Raw genomic sequence first — 15000 nt, 5'->3', positions numbered from 1 at the left:
TATGAGTCATGTTTATTTAATGAGTTGCAAGCCCTTCTGTAACTCTTCTATGTAAGGAGACGCAATCTAACTCCACGTCTATAATACTGATGAGTTCCAAGCTCTTTTTATCGCGAATATATGTAATTGCCTTTTAATTAACTTCATCTTTAGTATTGAGTGAGTTTCAAGCCCTTCTATAACTCCTCTATGTAAGGAGACGCAATCTAACTCCACGTCTATAATACTGATGAGTTCCAAGCTCTTTTTAACGGTAATATATGTAAACGCCTTTTAATTAACTTCGTCTTTAGTACTGTGTGAGTTTCAAGCCCTTCTATAACTCTTCTATGTAAGGAGACGCAATCTAACTCCACGTCTATAATACTGATGAGTTCCAAGCTCTTTTTAACGCTAATATATGTAAACGCCTTTTAATTAACTTCATCTTTAGTATTGAGTGAGTTGCAAGCCCTTCTGTAACTCTTCTATGTAAGGAGACGCAATCTAACTCCACGTCTATAATACTGATGAGTTCCAAGCTTTTTTAACGCTAATATATGTAAACGCTTTTTTATTAACTTCGTCTTTAGTATTGAGTGAGTTTTAAGCCCTTCTGTAACTCTTCTATGTAAGGAGACGCAATCTAACTCCACGTCTATAATACTGATGAGTTCGAAGCTCTTTTTAACGCTAATATATGTAAACGCCTTTTAATTAACTTGACCTTTAGTATTGAGTGAGTTTTAAGCCCTTCTATACCTTTTATATATCAGGAATCCTAATTTAACTCCAGGTGTATGACATTTTAATAAGTTTCAAGCCCTTCTATACCTTTTCTATATAAGGAATCCTAATTTAACTCCACTTATATGACATTTTAATAAGCTTCAAGCCCTTCTATTCCTTTTCTATATAAGGAATCCTAATTTAACTTCACTTATATGACATTTTAATAAGCTTCAAGCCCTTCTATACCTTTTATATATAAGGAATCCTAATTTAACTCCACTTATATGACATTTTAATAAGCTTCAAGCCCTTCTATACCTTTTATATATCAGGAATCCTAATTTAACTCCACGTGTATGACATTTTAATACGTTTCAAGCCCTTCTTAAGATTTAATACATAAGGAAAAGCAATTTAAAAGCCTCCATTCTTATGACGTTTTAATAAGTTTCAAGCCCTTCTATACCTTTTATATATCAGGAATCCTAATTTAACTCCACTTATATGACGTTTTAATAAGTTTCAAGCCCTTCTATACCTTTTATATATAAGGAATCCTAATTTAACTCCACTTATATGACGTTTTAATAAGTTTCAAGCCCTTCTATACCTTTTATATATCAGGAAATGGATACTTAGGTTCAAATTTTCATGACTTGCCTCCTATAGCATTTAAAAGCCTCTGATTCCTTCTATACCTCTCAAGCCAAAGGAAATAGGATCGAACTCCACACCTTTTAATACGTTTCAAGCCCTTCTTAAGATTTAATACATAAGGAAAAGCAATTTAAAAGCCTCTAATTCCTTCTTATACCTCTCACACTAAAGGAAATAGGATCGAACTCCACACCTTTTGTAAATAACCGCCCTTCGTTCTGTTAAAACCTCTCGTACGGAAGGAAAATCAAGTTAACTCCCTTCCTATAGTATTTAAAAGCCTCTGATTCCTTCTTATGCCCCTCAAACTAAAGGAAAAGGGATCCAACTCCACGCCTTTTGTATATAATTGCCCTTCGTCCTGTTAACCCTCTCGTACGGAAGGAAATGGATACTTAGGTTCAAATTCATTCATGACTTGCCTCCTATAGCATTTAAAAGCCTCAGATTCCTTCTTATACCTCTCAAGCCAAAGGAAATAGGATCCAACTCCACACCTTTTGTATATAACCGCCCTTCGTCCATTCTTAAACCTCTCGTACGGAAGGAAATTCAAGTTAACTCCCTTCCTATAGTATTTAAAAGCCTCTGATTCCTTCTTACACCCCTCTCACTAAAGGAAATAGGATCGAACTCCACGCCTTTTGTAAATAACCGCCCTTCGTCCTGTTAACCCTCTCGTACGGAAGGAAATGGATACTTAGGTTCAAATTCATTCATGACTTGCCTCCTATAGCATTTAAAAGCCTCAGATTCCTTCTTATACCTCTCAAGCCAAAGGAAATAGGATCTAACTCCACACCTTTTGTATATAATCGCCCTTCGTCCATTCTTAAACCTCTCGTACGGAAGGAAATTCAAGTTAACTCCCTTCCTGTAGCATTTAAAAGCCTCTGATTCCTTCTTACACCCCTCACACTAAAGGAAAAGGGATCCAACTCCACGCCTTTTGTATATAATTGCCCTTCGTCCATTACTAAAACCTCTCGTACGGAAGGAAAATCAAGTTAAATCCCTTCCTATAGTATTTAACCCCTTCAATCCGGTGACGCCGACATCGGCATCCAAAGGGCATCCGACGTCATCACCATTAGTCCTCTTCTAAACCTCTTTAAGAGGAAGTGGAAGAGAATTAAGAGGAATTTAGAGGATTGAAAGGTTTAAAAGAGGATTAATCCTCTTCCATTTCCTCTTGACCCTTTCCATACTGTGATGCCAACGTCTGCGTCACGTATGGAAAGGGTTAAAAGCCTCTGATTCCTTCTTACACCCCTCACACTAAAGGAAATAGGATCGAACTCCACACCTTTTGTATATAATTGCCCTTCGTCCTGTTAACCCTCTCGTATGGAAGGAAATTCAAGTTAACTCCCTTCCTATAGTGTTTAAAAGCCTCTGATTCCTTCTTACGCCCCTCACCTAAAGGAAAAGGGATCCAACTCCACACCTTTTGTATATAATTGCCCTTCGTCCTGTTAACCCTCTCGTACGGAAGGAAATTCAAGTTAACTCCCTTCCTATAGCATTTAAAAGCCTCTGATTCCTTCTTACACCCCTCACACTAAAGGAAATAGGATCGAACTCCACACCTTTTGTATATAATTGCCCTTCATCCTTTGTTAAACATGCACACTTAGGGTCAAATTCATGCATAAGTCCCTTCCTGCACCATTTAAAAGCCTCTGATTCCTTCTTTTAACCCTCGACCCAAAAGGAAACACAATCTAACTCCACACCTTTTGCATTTCAACGCCCTTGGTCTCTCGTACGGAAGGAAACACACTTAGGCTCAAAAACCATACATACATCCCTTCCTGTACCATTTAAAAGCTATCCAATTCCTTCTTTTAACCTTCAACCCAGACGAAATGCTATCTAACTCCACACCTTTTGTATTTCAACCCCCTTCGTCTCTCGTACGGAAGGAAATACACACTTAGGCTCAAAAACTATACATACATCCCTTCCTGTACCATTTAAAAGCTATCCAATTCCTTCTTTTAACCCTCGACCCAAAAAGAAACACTATCTAACTCCACACCTTTTGTATTTCAACCCCCTTCGTCTCTCGTACGGAAGGAAACAGACACTTAGGCTCAAAAACTATACATACATTTAAAAGCTATCCAATTCCTTCTTTTAACCTTCAACCCAAAAGGAAATACTATCTAACTCCGCACCTTTTGCATTTCAACCCCCTTCGTCTCTCGTACGGAAGGAAACACACTTAGGCTCAAGACCATACATAAATCCCTTCCTGTACCATTTAAAAGTCTCCTAATACCTTCTTCTAACCCTAAACCCAAAGGAAGCACGATCTAACTCCACACCTTCAGTATTCCAACGCTCTTCGTCTCTGTACCAAAGGAAATAGACACTTGGGATCAAATTCATACATAAATCCCTTCCTGTACCATTTAAAAGCCTCTGATTCCTTCTTTCAAACCTCAACCCAAAGGAAATACTATCTAACTCCACACCTTTTGTATTTCAACGCCATATTTCAAAACCATACATAAATCCCTTCTTCTACCATTTAAAGTCCCCTAATACCTTCTTCTAACCCTCAACCCAAAGGAAGCACGATCCAACTCCACACCTTTTGTATTCCAACGCCCTTCAAGTCCCCTAATACCTTCTTTCAACCTTCAACCCAAAGGAAATGCGTCTAATGGGGAAGGAAAAGCAAGGTATAGGCCCGTTCACAGTCACTCCCGTAGCATTTCCGAGTCGCGGGGAGTGGAGGGGCGCCGGGCAGCTCCTAGGCGGGTGACCGAGGAAGTAGGCCAGTAGGATGTGAACAATAGAATGAGGCGGCGGCGTGGTGGTCAGCCCTCTCGCCCTACCCTCGCACACCCTTCCCCGGCTCGCACCAAGCTACCTACCTACACAATGAAGCCTGCCTCCCCCTGAACGAGTATATTCCTAGCCTGGCCTGTCTCACCCTAACCTAGCCTCTGCCTGCCTCACTCACCTGTGGATATATAGAAAGACAAGAAGGAAGAGAAGGGAAAAGTTAGAATGAAAGGAAGGAAAGGGGAGGAAGAGAGGAATGAAAGGAAGAAAGGAATGAGAGACAAGAAGGAAGAGAAGGGAAGGAGGAAGATGAAGGAAGGAAAAGACAGAGGGGATGAAAGGAAGACAGAGAATGAGAGAAAAGAAGGAAAAGGGAAAGTTAGAATGAAAGGAAGGAAAGGGGAGGAAAAAAGACGGAGGGAAGGAGAGGAAGATAGGGAAAGGGAATGAAAGGAAGGATTTGAAAGGAAGGGAAAATGACAAAGGGAATGACAGACAAAGAGGAGGAAGGAAAGAGAAAGAGAAAAGAGAGAAAAAGAAAGAAAAGAAAAAAATAGATAAATAGACAGAAAATAAAAATAGACAGACAGATAGATAGATAGACAAACAGACAGAAAGATAGACAAAAAAAAAAGGAGAGAATGAATGAGAGAAAGTAGAAGTGAAAGAAAAGTAGATAGATAGATAGATAGACAGACAGACAGACAGACAGACATAGTTTCCTGACCACACCAATGCTGACAATAACCTACACACACACACACACACACACACACACACACACACACACACTCCTCACCACTCCCAAACCTCCTCTATTCACTCCATACTCACTCCACACACACCCACTAACCACTCCCCACCACCACCACCACTAACACTCCCTACCCCCCCTCCTCTTCTTCCGTCATGCCCCTCCCCTCCCCCTGCCCGCCCTCTTCATCCTCCCCCGCAATAGCCCAGTCCCCGCTACAGCCATTCACCCACACGAGACACTGAGATCACGGCAGCATCCACTACATCCGCCACGCGAGATCTGTATCCTCTCTCTCTCTCTCTCTCTCTCTCTGCGGTAATGTAGTTTTTTTTAGCGATATGTTTTGCGTAAGGCCTATTTTGTGTTACTAATGCTATACTACTTCTACTACTACTACTACTACTACTACTAATCTTCTCTCTCTCTCTCTCTCTCTCTCTCTCTCTCTCTCTCTCTCTCTCTCTCTCTGCTCACTTCTTTCCTCGCTCTCAATAATTCGTGTTTTTTTCTTTTTCTTTCTCTTCTTTATGGTATACAGCTTGTCTCTCTTTTAGCACAGTTAGTCATCATCATCATCATCATCATCATCATCATCATCATCATCATCATCTGTTAATCCCATACGGCCTGCATCTCCGAGTCCCTTCCCTTTAAACTCCTATGGGTGATTATCTTTCTCTCTTTCTTTCTCTCTCTTCCTTTCTTTACGGTACATGAGGCACATCGAAAAGGAAGAAAGAATAGGGTAAAGAAGAAAAGTCGTAGAAATGTGAATAAAAGGAAAATATTGAAAAGGGAATTGAAGATGAAAAGAGAGGAAGAGGAAAATGAAGGGAAAAGGAGGAGGAGGAGAAGAAGGATGATGACGAGGAGATACGATAGAAAAAAAAATCAGAGGAGAAGGAGGAGGAGGAGGAGGAGGAGAAGGAAAACAAAGCAAAAGCGGAATAGAAGGAAAATAAGAACAGAGAAGAAGGAATAGGAACGAAAGGAACAGGAATGGAAGTATATGGAAAAGGAGTCGGAGGAAGAGAAAAAGGAGGAGGAGGAGGAGGAGGAGGAGTAATGGAGGAAAAACTAGGAATAATAGACGGAGAAGCAGAAAGCCTGGGAGGAATAGAGAGAGAAGGAGGAGGAGGAGGAGGAAGAGAAGGAGAGAAGAAGAAGGAGGAGGAGGAGGAGAGAAGGAGGAGGAGAAAGTAGAAAACGTAGGAGGAATAGAGAGAGAAGGAGGAGGAGGAAGAGAAGGAAGAGGAGGAGGAGGAGGAGAGAAGGAGGAGGAGAAAGTGTAATGGAAGAAGAAATAGGAAGAATAGACGAAAGACCAGAAAGCGTAGGAGGAATAGACAGAGGAGGAGGAGGAAGAGAGGAAGAGAAGGAAGAGGAGGAGGAGGAGGAGAGAAGGAGGAGGATAAAGTGTAATGGAAGAAGAAATAGGAAAAATAGACGAAAGACCAGAAAGCGTAGGAGGAATAGACAGAGGAGGAGGAGGAAGAGAGGAAGAGAAGGAGGAATAGAGAGAAAAGGAGGAGGAAGAGAAGGAGGAGGAGGAAAAGGAGGAGGAGGAAAAAGGATAAGCCACTATCATCAACCTGCAATGAAGTCCTTAACAAGATAATGGTGTAGTCCGAGCATCCTACATTACCCCAAGGATTTAGAGGAGGAGGAGGAGGAGAGGGTGGAGAGAGGAAGTGGAGGAGGAGGAGGAGGAGGAGGAGAAGGAAAAAAACGAAAAGGAGAAGAAAAAGGAGGAAGATAACAACGATGACGATATAACAGAAGAGGAAGAGGAAGAAGAAGATGATGATGATGATGATGAAGAACGAGATGAAGGGAAGAAGAAGCGAGAAAAAGAAAAAAATATGGTAAGCAAAGAAGGAATAGGAGGAGGAGGAGGAGGAGGAGGAGGGAGAGGATGAATTACAAGGATGTGAACGAGGATGAGAAAGAGATGACACGAGAGGAAGAAGAAGAAGAAGAAGAAGAAGAAGAAGAAGAAGAAGAAGAAGAAGAAGAAGAAGAAGAAGAAGAAGAAGAAGAAGAAGAAGAAGAAGAAGAAGAAGAAGAAGAAGAAGAAGAAGAAGAAGAAGAAGAAGAAGAAGAAGAAGAAGAAGAAGAAGAAGAAGAAGAAGAAGAAGAAGAAGAAGAAGAAGAAGAAGAAGAAGAAGAAGAAGAAGAAGAAGAAGAAGAAGAAGAAGAAGAAGAAGAAGAAGAAGAAGAAGAAGAAGAAGAAGAAGAAGAAGAAGAAGAAGAAGAAGAAGAAGAAGAAGAAGAAGAAGAAGAAGAAGAAGAAGATAGGACAACAGAACATAAAGAAGGAGGAGGAGGTAAGGAAGACCCCAAGAAGAAGAAGAAGAAGAAGAAGAAGAAGAAGAAGAAGAAGAAGAAGAAGAAGAAGAGGACAAAAGAAGAGACAACAGGACACGAAGGAACAGGAGGGGATAAGGAAGACGCCAAGAGGAGGAAGAAGAAGAAGAAAAGGAGGAGGAAGAGGAAGGGGGGGGGGGGACAACAGGACATAAGGACCAAGGGGGGAGGGGGGGAGGGGGGGGGAGGGGCCACACCCACGATCATCTGAGCTTGCAAAAACAAACGTCACCCATTAGCAGACGTTAAAGCTGCTGCCCTGTCCGTCTGTCTGTCTGTCTGTCTGTCTGTCTGTCTGTACGTATGTATGTATGTATGTATGTATGTATGTATGTATGTATGTATGTATGTCCAAGCCACATCCTCCACCCTCGACGCGGCACCCCATACACACAGACAGACAGACACACAGACAGACAGATAGATAGACACAGACAGACAAAGACAGAGAAATAGAGACAGATTGATTTTGAGACGGACAGAGATACAGAAAGGCAGAGGTACAGACAGACAGACAGACAGACAGACAGACAGAAAGAGAGACAGTTAGACAGAAATATAACTTCCAAGGCAAAGAAACTACAAAAGAAAAAAAGACAGACAGACAGACAGGTAGACAGACAGACAGAGAAAGATGGACATAAAAGATAAAGCCGATGATAAAGATTCAAAACAAAACAAAAAAAGAAAAAGAAGGAAAGAAGACCAAGGAGAGAATTAATGTAAACACGAAATTAGCGAAAGGAAAAGGAAAAGGAAGGAAGGAAGGAAGGAAGGAAGGACGGAAAAAAATAGGTGTCGAAAAAGTTAATGAAAGGGATGTGAGAGAGGAGAAAAAGAGGAGGAGGAGGAGGAGGAGGAGGAGGAGGAAGAAGAAGAGGAGGAGGAGGAGTGGACAAGAAAATGCATCTTCATCTTCTTCAGTTACGAGACCAAGAATAAAAAAAAATAAAAAAAGTGTACCATGTGTTGCTGAGGATCACACACACACACACACACACACACACACACACACACACACACACACACACACACACACACACACACACACACACAGGTAGCTAGCCGGAGGAAGAGAGAGAGACGGGAAAGGAAGAGGAGGGGAAGGTGCCGGAGGAGGAGGAGGAGGAGGAGGAAGAGGAGGAGAGGAAGAAGTGGACATTAGGAGGAGGAAGGAGGAAGGAGTGCCCCAGGGGAGGATTGGAGGCGGAAGAAGGGGGGGGAGGGGACACCACGAGGAGTAAGTGGGTGCTTCCTGCCCTCCCCTCCTCCCCTTCCCTTCCCTTCCCTTCCCTTCTCTTCCCCATCTCCCCTGCCTACCTCCCCTTCACTACCCAAATACCCTTCTTCAAACTGGTCTTCCTTCCCCTTCTTTCTCCTTATCATCATCATTTTCCTCCTCCTTCCCTTCCCTTCTCTTCCCTTCCCTTCTTTTCCCTACCTACCTTCCCTTCACTACCCAAATACCCTTCTTCAAACTGATCTTCCTTCCCATTCTTCCTCCTCATCATATAACAAAGCCAACACTATGCTCGGGTTCATAGCGAGGAACTTCGAGTGTAAAACGCCAGACGTGATGCTATCCTTGTATAATTCCATGGTAAGACCCCACCTCGAGTATGCAGTGCAGTTCTGGTCTCCTGATTACAGAAAGGACATTGATTTACAGGAAAGGATTCAACGACGAGCCACGAAGATGATTCCAACCTTAAGGGCCCAACCGTACGAGGAACGACTCAAGCGACTCAATCTCTTTACATTGGAGAAAAGACGCCTATGAGGGGATATGATTCAAGTCTTCAAGTACCTGAAAACCAACTCAAGATGTAACACAGACATTGGAAGGAATTTCTTTTCAAACCGAGTCATCCGCCACTGGAACAATCTTCCCTCAAAAGTAGGAAATGCGAATACCATCAACTCCTTCAAATATAGAATCGACCGTCACTTCGCTGCGTCGGGAGTAAACTGAATACCGAGGTGCTTTCATCTGCTCCTCAAGCCCCAAGTGGCTGTCGAGCAGATTAAATCACCAAAGCGGGCAACCTCGTAATAAGCCAATAGCCTTTCTGTTGCCTGCATTTCCATGTTTTCATAATCATCATTTTCCTCCCCCTTCTCTTCCTCCTCCTCTTCCTCCTCCTCCTCCTCTTTTCTACCCAAATCCCCTTTCTTCCCCTCTTTTAATTCCCCTTCGAAGTTTATCCTCCTCTTCTTCCTCTTCCTCAGTATCTTCCTTGGTCTTTCCTTCCCTTCTTCCCCTTCCCTAATGTCTTCCTCACCTCCTCTCCCCTCTCCTTGGTCCTCTTCTTCCCATTCATTATCTTCCTCCTCCTCTTCTCTTCCCTATCTACCTCCCCTTCTTCCTATTTTTTTTCCTCCTCCTTTGATCTTCTCTCCCTTTCTTCCTCTTCCTCAAATTCTTCCTCTCCTCTTCTCCCCTGTCTTTTCTCCTCCCCTTCCCTTCTTCCCTTCTATATCCCAATTCCTATGTCTTCTTCCCTTCCTCATCTCCCCTTCTTCCCCTCTTCCTCGACCTCCTCCTCCTCCTCCTCCACTATCTTTCCCTTCCTCTATCTCTCTCCACTGTCCCCACTCCCCTTTACTCCCCTTCCTCTTCCTCCTATCCTTTGTTTTATTACTCCTTTGTCTTCCCTCCTCTGCCTCCTCCACCGCCCCTCCTCTCTCTCTCCCTCTTCCCCTCTTCCATTCCCCCTTTTCCTCTCTTCTTCGTTCTTTAAAGGGAAAGGGAAAGGGAAAGGAAGGGGAGCCGGGGTGATAATAGTGAGGTTTGGGATTAAAGGTACCGCTCTCCTCTCCTCCTCCTCCTCCTCCTCCTCCTCCTCCTCCTCCTCCCCACCGTCACAGGATATAATGATGTCAAATGTGGAAATGTGACGTGTGTGTGTGTGTGTGTGTGTGTGTGTGTGTGTGTGTGTGTGTGTGTGTGTTGAGTGTTGTTATTTTTGTTGTTGTTTTTGTAGTAGTAGTAGTAGTCAAAAATATAATTACTACAGAAAGAAAGAAAGAAAAAAAGAAAGAAAGAAAGAAAGAAAGAAAGAAAGAAAAGAAAAAAATGAGAGAGAGAGAGAGAGAGAGAGAGAGAGAGAGAGAGAGAGAGAGAGAGAGAGAGAGAGAGAGAGAGAGAGAGAGAGAGAGAGAGAGAATTACATCAGGTGTCAGTGATTGCAGACGCCAGTGACCTTACCTGCCCCTCCACACTTTCTCTGTCAGCGCTCGCGAGACCAACAGGTGCAGCGGATGTGTGTGTGTGTGTGTGTGTGTGTGTGTGTGTGTGTGTGTGTGTGTGTGTGTGTACGTGACGTTAAGAGGTAAAACAGTGACGTGGACAAAGACAGGAAAAGAGAAAAAAAAAAAAGAGAAAACAACTAATACGACTACAACACACACACACACACACACACACACACACACACACACACACACACACACACACACACACACACACATAGATAACCAATAAAAAGCTAATCATGTAACCAACACACACACACACACACACACACACACACACACACACACACACACACACAGAGGCGAGCGGAAGTGATTGACTGAACGTAACCTCGAAACCCCGCCATGAGAGAGAGAGAGAGAGAGAGAGAGAGAGAGAGAGAGAGAGAGAGAGAGAGAGAGAGAGAGAGTAATTAAATATCCCGTCATCGCTCCGAGTGTAGTAATGAGAAACGTGACACTTAAATAAGTAACACACACACACACACACACACACACACACACACACACACACACACACACACACACACACACACACACGCACATAGATTGATCGGTGCTGGGTCCTCTGCTTTTTATTATTTACATCAATGACTTGGACACAGGAATTATTAGTGATGTCAGTAAGTTCGCAGATGATACCAAGATCGGTAGAGTAATCCAATCAGACAGCGACGCTAGCGTTCTCCAGGATGAGCTTGACAGACTATATGATTGGGCGGGGAAGTGGCAGATGGAATTCAATGTTGGGAAGTGTAGCATTCTGAGTGTAGGTAGGAATAACCCCTCACACAGTTACTCCTTAAATGACACTCTTCTAAGCAGGTCTGGGCGTGAGAGAGACTTAGGAGTCCTAGTGAGCGCTGACCTCCGTCCTAGGGCTCAATGCATTCAGGCTAAAAATCGGGCAAACAGAGTACTTGGTTTCAACTCAAGGAGCGTGAGCAATAGGAGCGCTGATCATCCTCAAACTTTACTTTTGCACTAGTTAGACTTCATCTCGATTATGCAGTTCAGTTCTGGTCCCCCTACTATAGAATGGATATCAAGGTGTTAGAATCTGTACAGAGGAGGATGACAAAGATGATTCAGGGGGTGAGAAGCTTGCCTTATGAAGACAGGCTGAAGCATTTAAATCTACACTCTCTAGAAAGGCTAAGGTTGCGAGGAGACTTGATCGAAGTCTATAAATGGATGAGGGGATTTAATAAAGGGGATTTCAATAAGATTTTGATAGTAAAAGAGCCAGGTAGGACGCGTGGCAATGGTTTTAAGTTAGACAAATTCAGATTCAACAAAGACATAGGCAAGAATTGGTTCACCAATAGAGTGGTGGACGAATGGAACAGGCTTGGGAGCCATGTTGTGGTGCCAATACCATAGATACATTCAAGAAGAGGTTAGATAAAGCCATGGATGGTGAGGTAAGGTGGGGTTGAGTGTACAGGAGCTGCCTTATATAGGCCAACCGGCCTCTTGCAGACTCCTAACGTTCTTATGTTCATATGTTCTTAAGTGTGTGAGAAGAATGTGATGAAAAGTAAAATGTGATGAAAAATAACTTTAAATGTGAAAATAAACGTAAAATGTGATGAAGAAATCGTTAAATGTGAAAATAAACGTAAAATGTGATGAAAAAACATTAAATGTGAAAATAAACGTAAAATGTGATGAAGAAATCGTTAAATGTGAAAATAAACGTAAAATGTGATGAAAAAAACATTAAATGTGAAAATAAACGTAAAATGTGATGAAAAAACGTTAAATGTGAAAATAAACGTAAAATGTGATGAAAAAAACGTTAAATGTGAAAATAAACGTAAAATGTGATGAAAAAAACGTTAAATGTGGAAATAAACGTAAAATGTGATGAAGAAATCGTTAAATGTGGAAATAAACGTAAAATGTGATGAAAAAAACGTTAAATGTGGAAATAAACGTAAAATGTGATGAAAAAACATTAAATGTGGAAATAAACGTAAAATGTGATGAAGAAATCGTTAAATGTGGAAATAAACGTAAAATGTGATGAAAAAACATTAAATGTGAAAATAAACGTAAAATGTGATGAAGAAATCGTTAAATGTGAAAATAAACGTAAAATGTGATGAAGAAATCGTTAAATGTGAAAATAAACGTAAAATGTGATGAAAAAACATTAAATGTGAAAATAAACGTAAAATGTGATGAAGAAATCGTTAAATGTGAAAATAAACGTAAAATGTGATGAAGAAATCGTTAAATGTGAAAATAAACGTAAAATGTGATGAAGAAATCGTTAAATGTGAAAATAAACGTAAAATGTGATGAAGAAATCGTTAAATGTGAAAATAAACGTAAAATGTGATGAAGAAATCGTTAAATGTGAAAATAAACGTAAAATGTGATGAAAAAACATTAAATGTGAAAATAAACGTAAAATGTGATGAAAAAAACGTTAAATGTGAAAATAAACGTAAAATGTGATGAAAAAAACGTTAAATGTGAAAATAAACGTAAAATGTGATGAAAAAAACGTTAAATGTGAAAATAAACGTAAAATGTGATGAAAAAACGTTAAATGTGAAAATAAACGTAAAATGTGATGAAAAAAACGTTAAATGTGAAAATAAACGTAAAATGTGATGAAGAAATCGTTAAATGTGAAAATAAACGTAAAATGTGATGAAGAAATCGTTAAATGTGAAAATAAACGTAAAATGTGATGAAAAAACGTTAAATGTGAAAATAAACGTAAAATGTGATGAAGAAATCGTTAAATGTGAAAATAAACGTAAAATGTGATGAAAAAAACGTTAAATGTGAAAATAAACGTAAAATGTGATAAAAAAACGTAAAATGTGACAAAAAAAAACCCGCAATGTCACCAAAAAAAACGCAAAATGTGATTAAAAAAACGTCATAAATAAACGTAAAATGTTGTCAAATACGTTATAAAATCATCTATACGAAGCATTACGAACCTGATTCATTCCAGTAATAATTATATGAACAGGTGACGAGAAACAGGTAACACACACACACACACACACACACACACACACACACACACACACACACACACACACACACACACACACACACACATAATTTAACCTTCCCATATATAAAACTCGTGAGATATGGAAGAAATTGAATCCATGGGTAGTATAGACGAAGAGCATTTACGATTAAACAATAAATAAAATAATAAATAAGAGAAATAAAAGAAGAAAATAAGCAATAAAGAATAAATGGATGAATATGGAAATGGGAAAATATAACAATAAGAAAAGGACTTAAAATCGGTAAAATAAAACTATGCAAATATAAATAACACCAACATACAAACACACAAACTCTCTCTCTCTCTCTCTCTCTCTCTCTCTCTCTCTCTCTCTCTCTCTCTCTCTCTCTCTCTCTCTCTCTCACCTGAAGGTCACGTGACGGGATATTATGTTGATATGAAGCCCCGGAAGGAGCTCGAACGGGGGATATCCAGGATGAACACACGATTACGTCTTCAGGAGCCTCGTAACGCGCCCCCTACGTACACTCCATGGCTGCAGAGGACACCGAGGAAGACCAGGATGACGTTGACGATGACTCTTCTTAGTCCTCACACGTAAGCCAAAATCACAATACTAATTCCACGTACTAAAGTCTGAGATATCTTTGCACTTTCTTGCCCCTAAAAATTGAAGTCCAGGTTTCTTGTGTGTGTCTGTGTATGTGTTTGTGTGTGTGTTTGTTTGTTTGTTTATGCCACACGAAGACGCCTTAATCCACTTCTAATAGGTCAATTGAACAGTGGAGTCAGTATAATCTATCCACTTTCTGAGCCAAAAATTGAAGTTGTCTCTCTTTCTGTGTCTGTGTGTGTGCGTGTGTGTGTTTGTTTATGCCACACGAAGACGCCTTAATCCACTTCTAATAGGTCAATTGAACAGTGGAGTCAGTCAAATCTATCCACTTTCTGAGCCTAAAATTGAAGTTCACTCTCTCTTTCTGTGTCAATGCGTGTGTTTGTGTGTGTTTGTTTATGCCACACCAAGACACCTCAATCCACCACTCCTCGTCCGGCTAATGGGTCGAGTGAGTGAGTGAGCGAGTGAGTGAGTGAGTGGAGAGGAGGTGACTGTCACGGACCTCAGTAATACATCCGCCCAGAGGAAGTCTTGGCTGTCCCTTTGGCTCTGGGGTCCACGTCCTCCCCGGCCCTCGCGTCCTGGTTGGTTAGTGCTGCTTGGTTGTTTTTCCTCTTTGTCTTCTTTGTTTAGTCTTGTCTTCTTCTTGTCTTCCTCTACTTGTCTTCTTCTTGTCTTCCTCTAGTTGTCTTCTTCTTGTCTTCCTCTACTTTTCTTCTTGTCTTCCTCTAGTTGTCTTCTTGGTTGTTTTTCTTCTTTGTCTTCCCTGTTTAGTCTTGTCTTCTTCTGGTCTTCCTCTACTTGACTTCTTCTTGTCTTCCTCTAGTTGTC

The 15000-nt window shown here is 41.1% G+C and overlaps 1 protein-coding gene across 3 annotated transcripts in view; it reads right to left on the bottom strand.

The window, feature by feature from the left end:
* Positions 1-14103, bottom strand: part of LOC126988001 (G-protein coupled receptor moody-like) — a 44360-nt gene extending 30257 nt beyond the window's left edge. For all 3 annotated transcript variants that reach the window (XM_050845731.1, XM_050845729.1, XM_050845730.1), the window contains exon 1: positions 13955-14103. The gene's annotated coding sequence lies outside the window, so the exon portion shown is untranslated. The remainder of the gene's footprint in view (positions 1-13954) is intronic.
* Between the last annotated feature and the right edge of the window lie 897 nt (positions 14104-15000).

This window comes from Eriocheir sinensis, chromosome 67 (genome assembly GCF_024679095.1).
Source record: "Eriocheir sinensis breed Jianghai 21 chromosome 67, ASM2467909v1, whole genome shotgun sequence".
NCBI lineage: Eukaryota > Metazoa > Arthropoda > Malacostraca > Decapoda > Varunidae > Eriocheir > Eriocheir sinensis.
The sequence above is the reverse complement of the archived record's forward strand: the minus strand, read 5'-3'. Positions and strand labels throughout refer to the sequence as shown.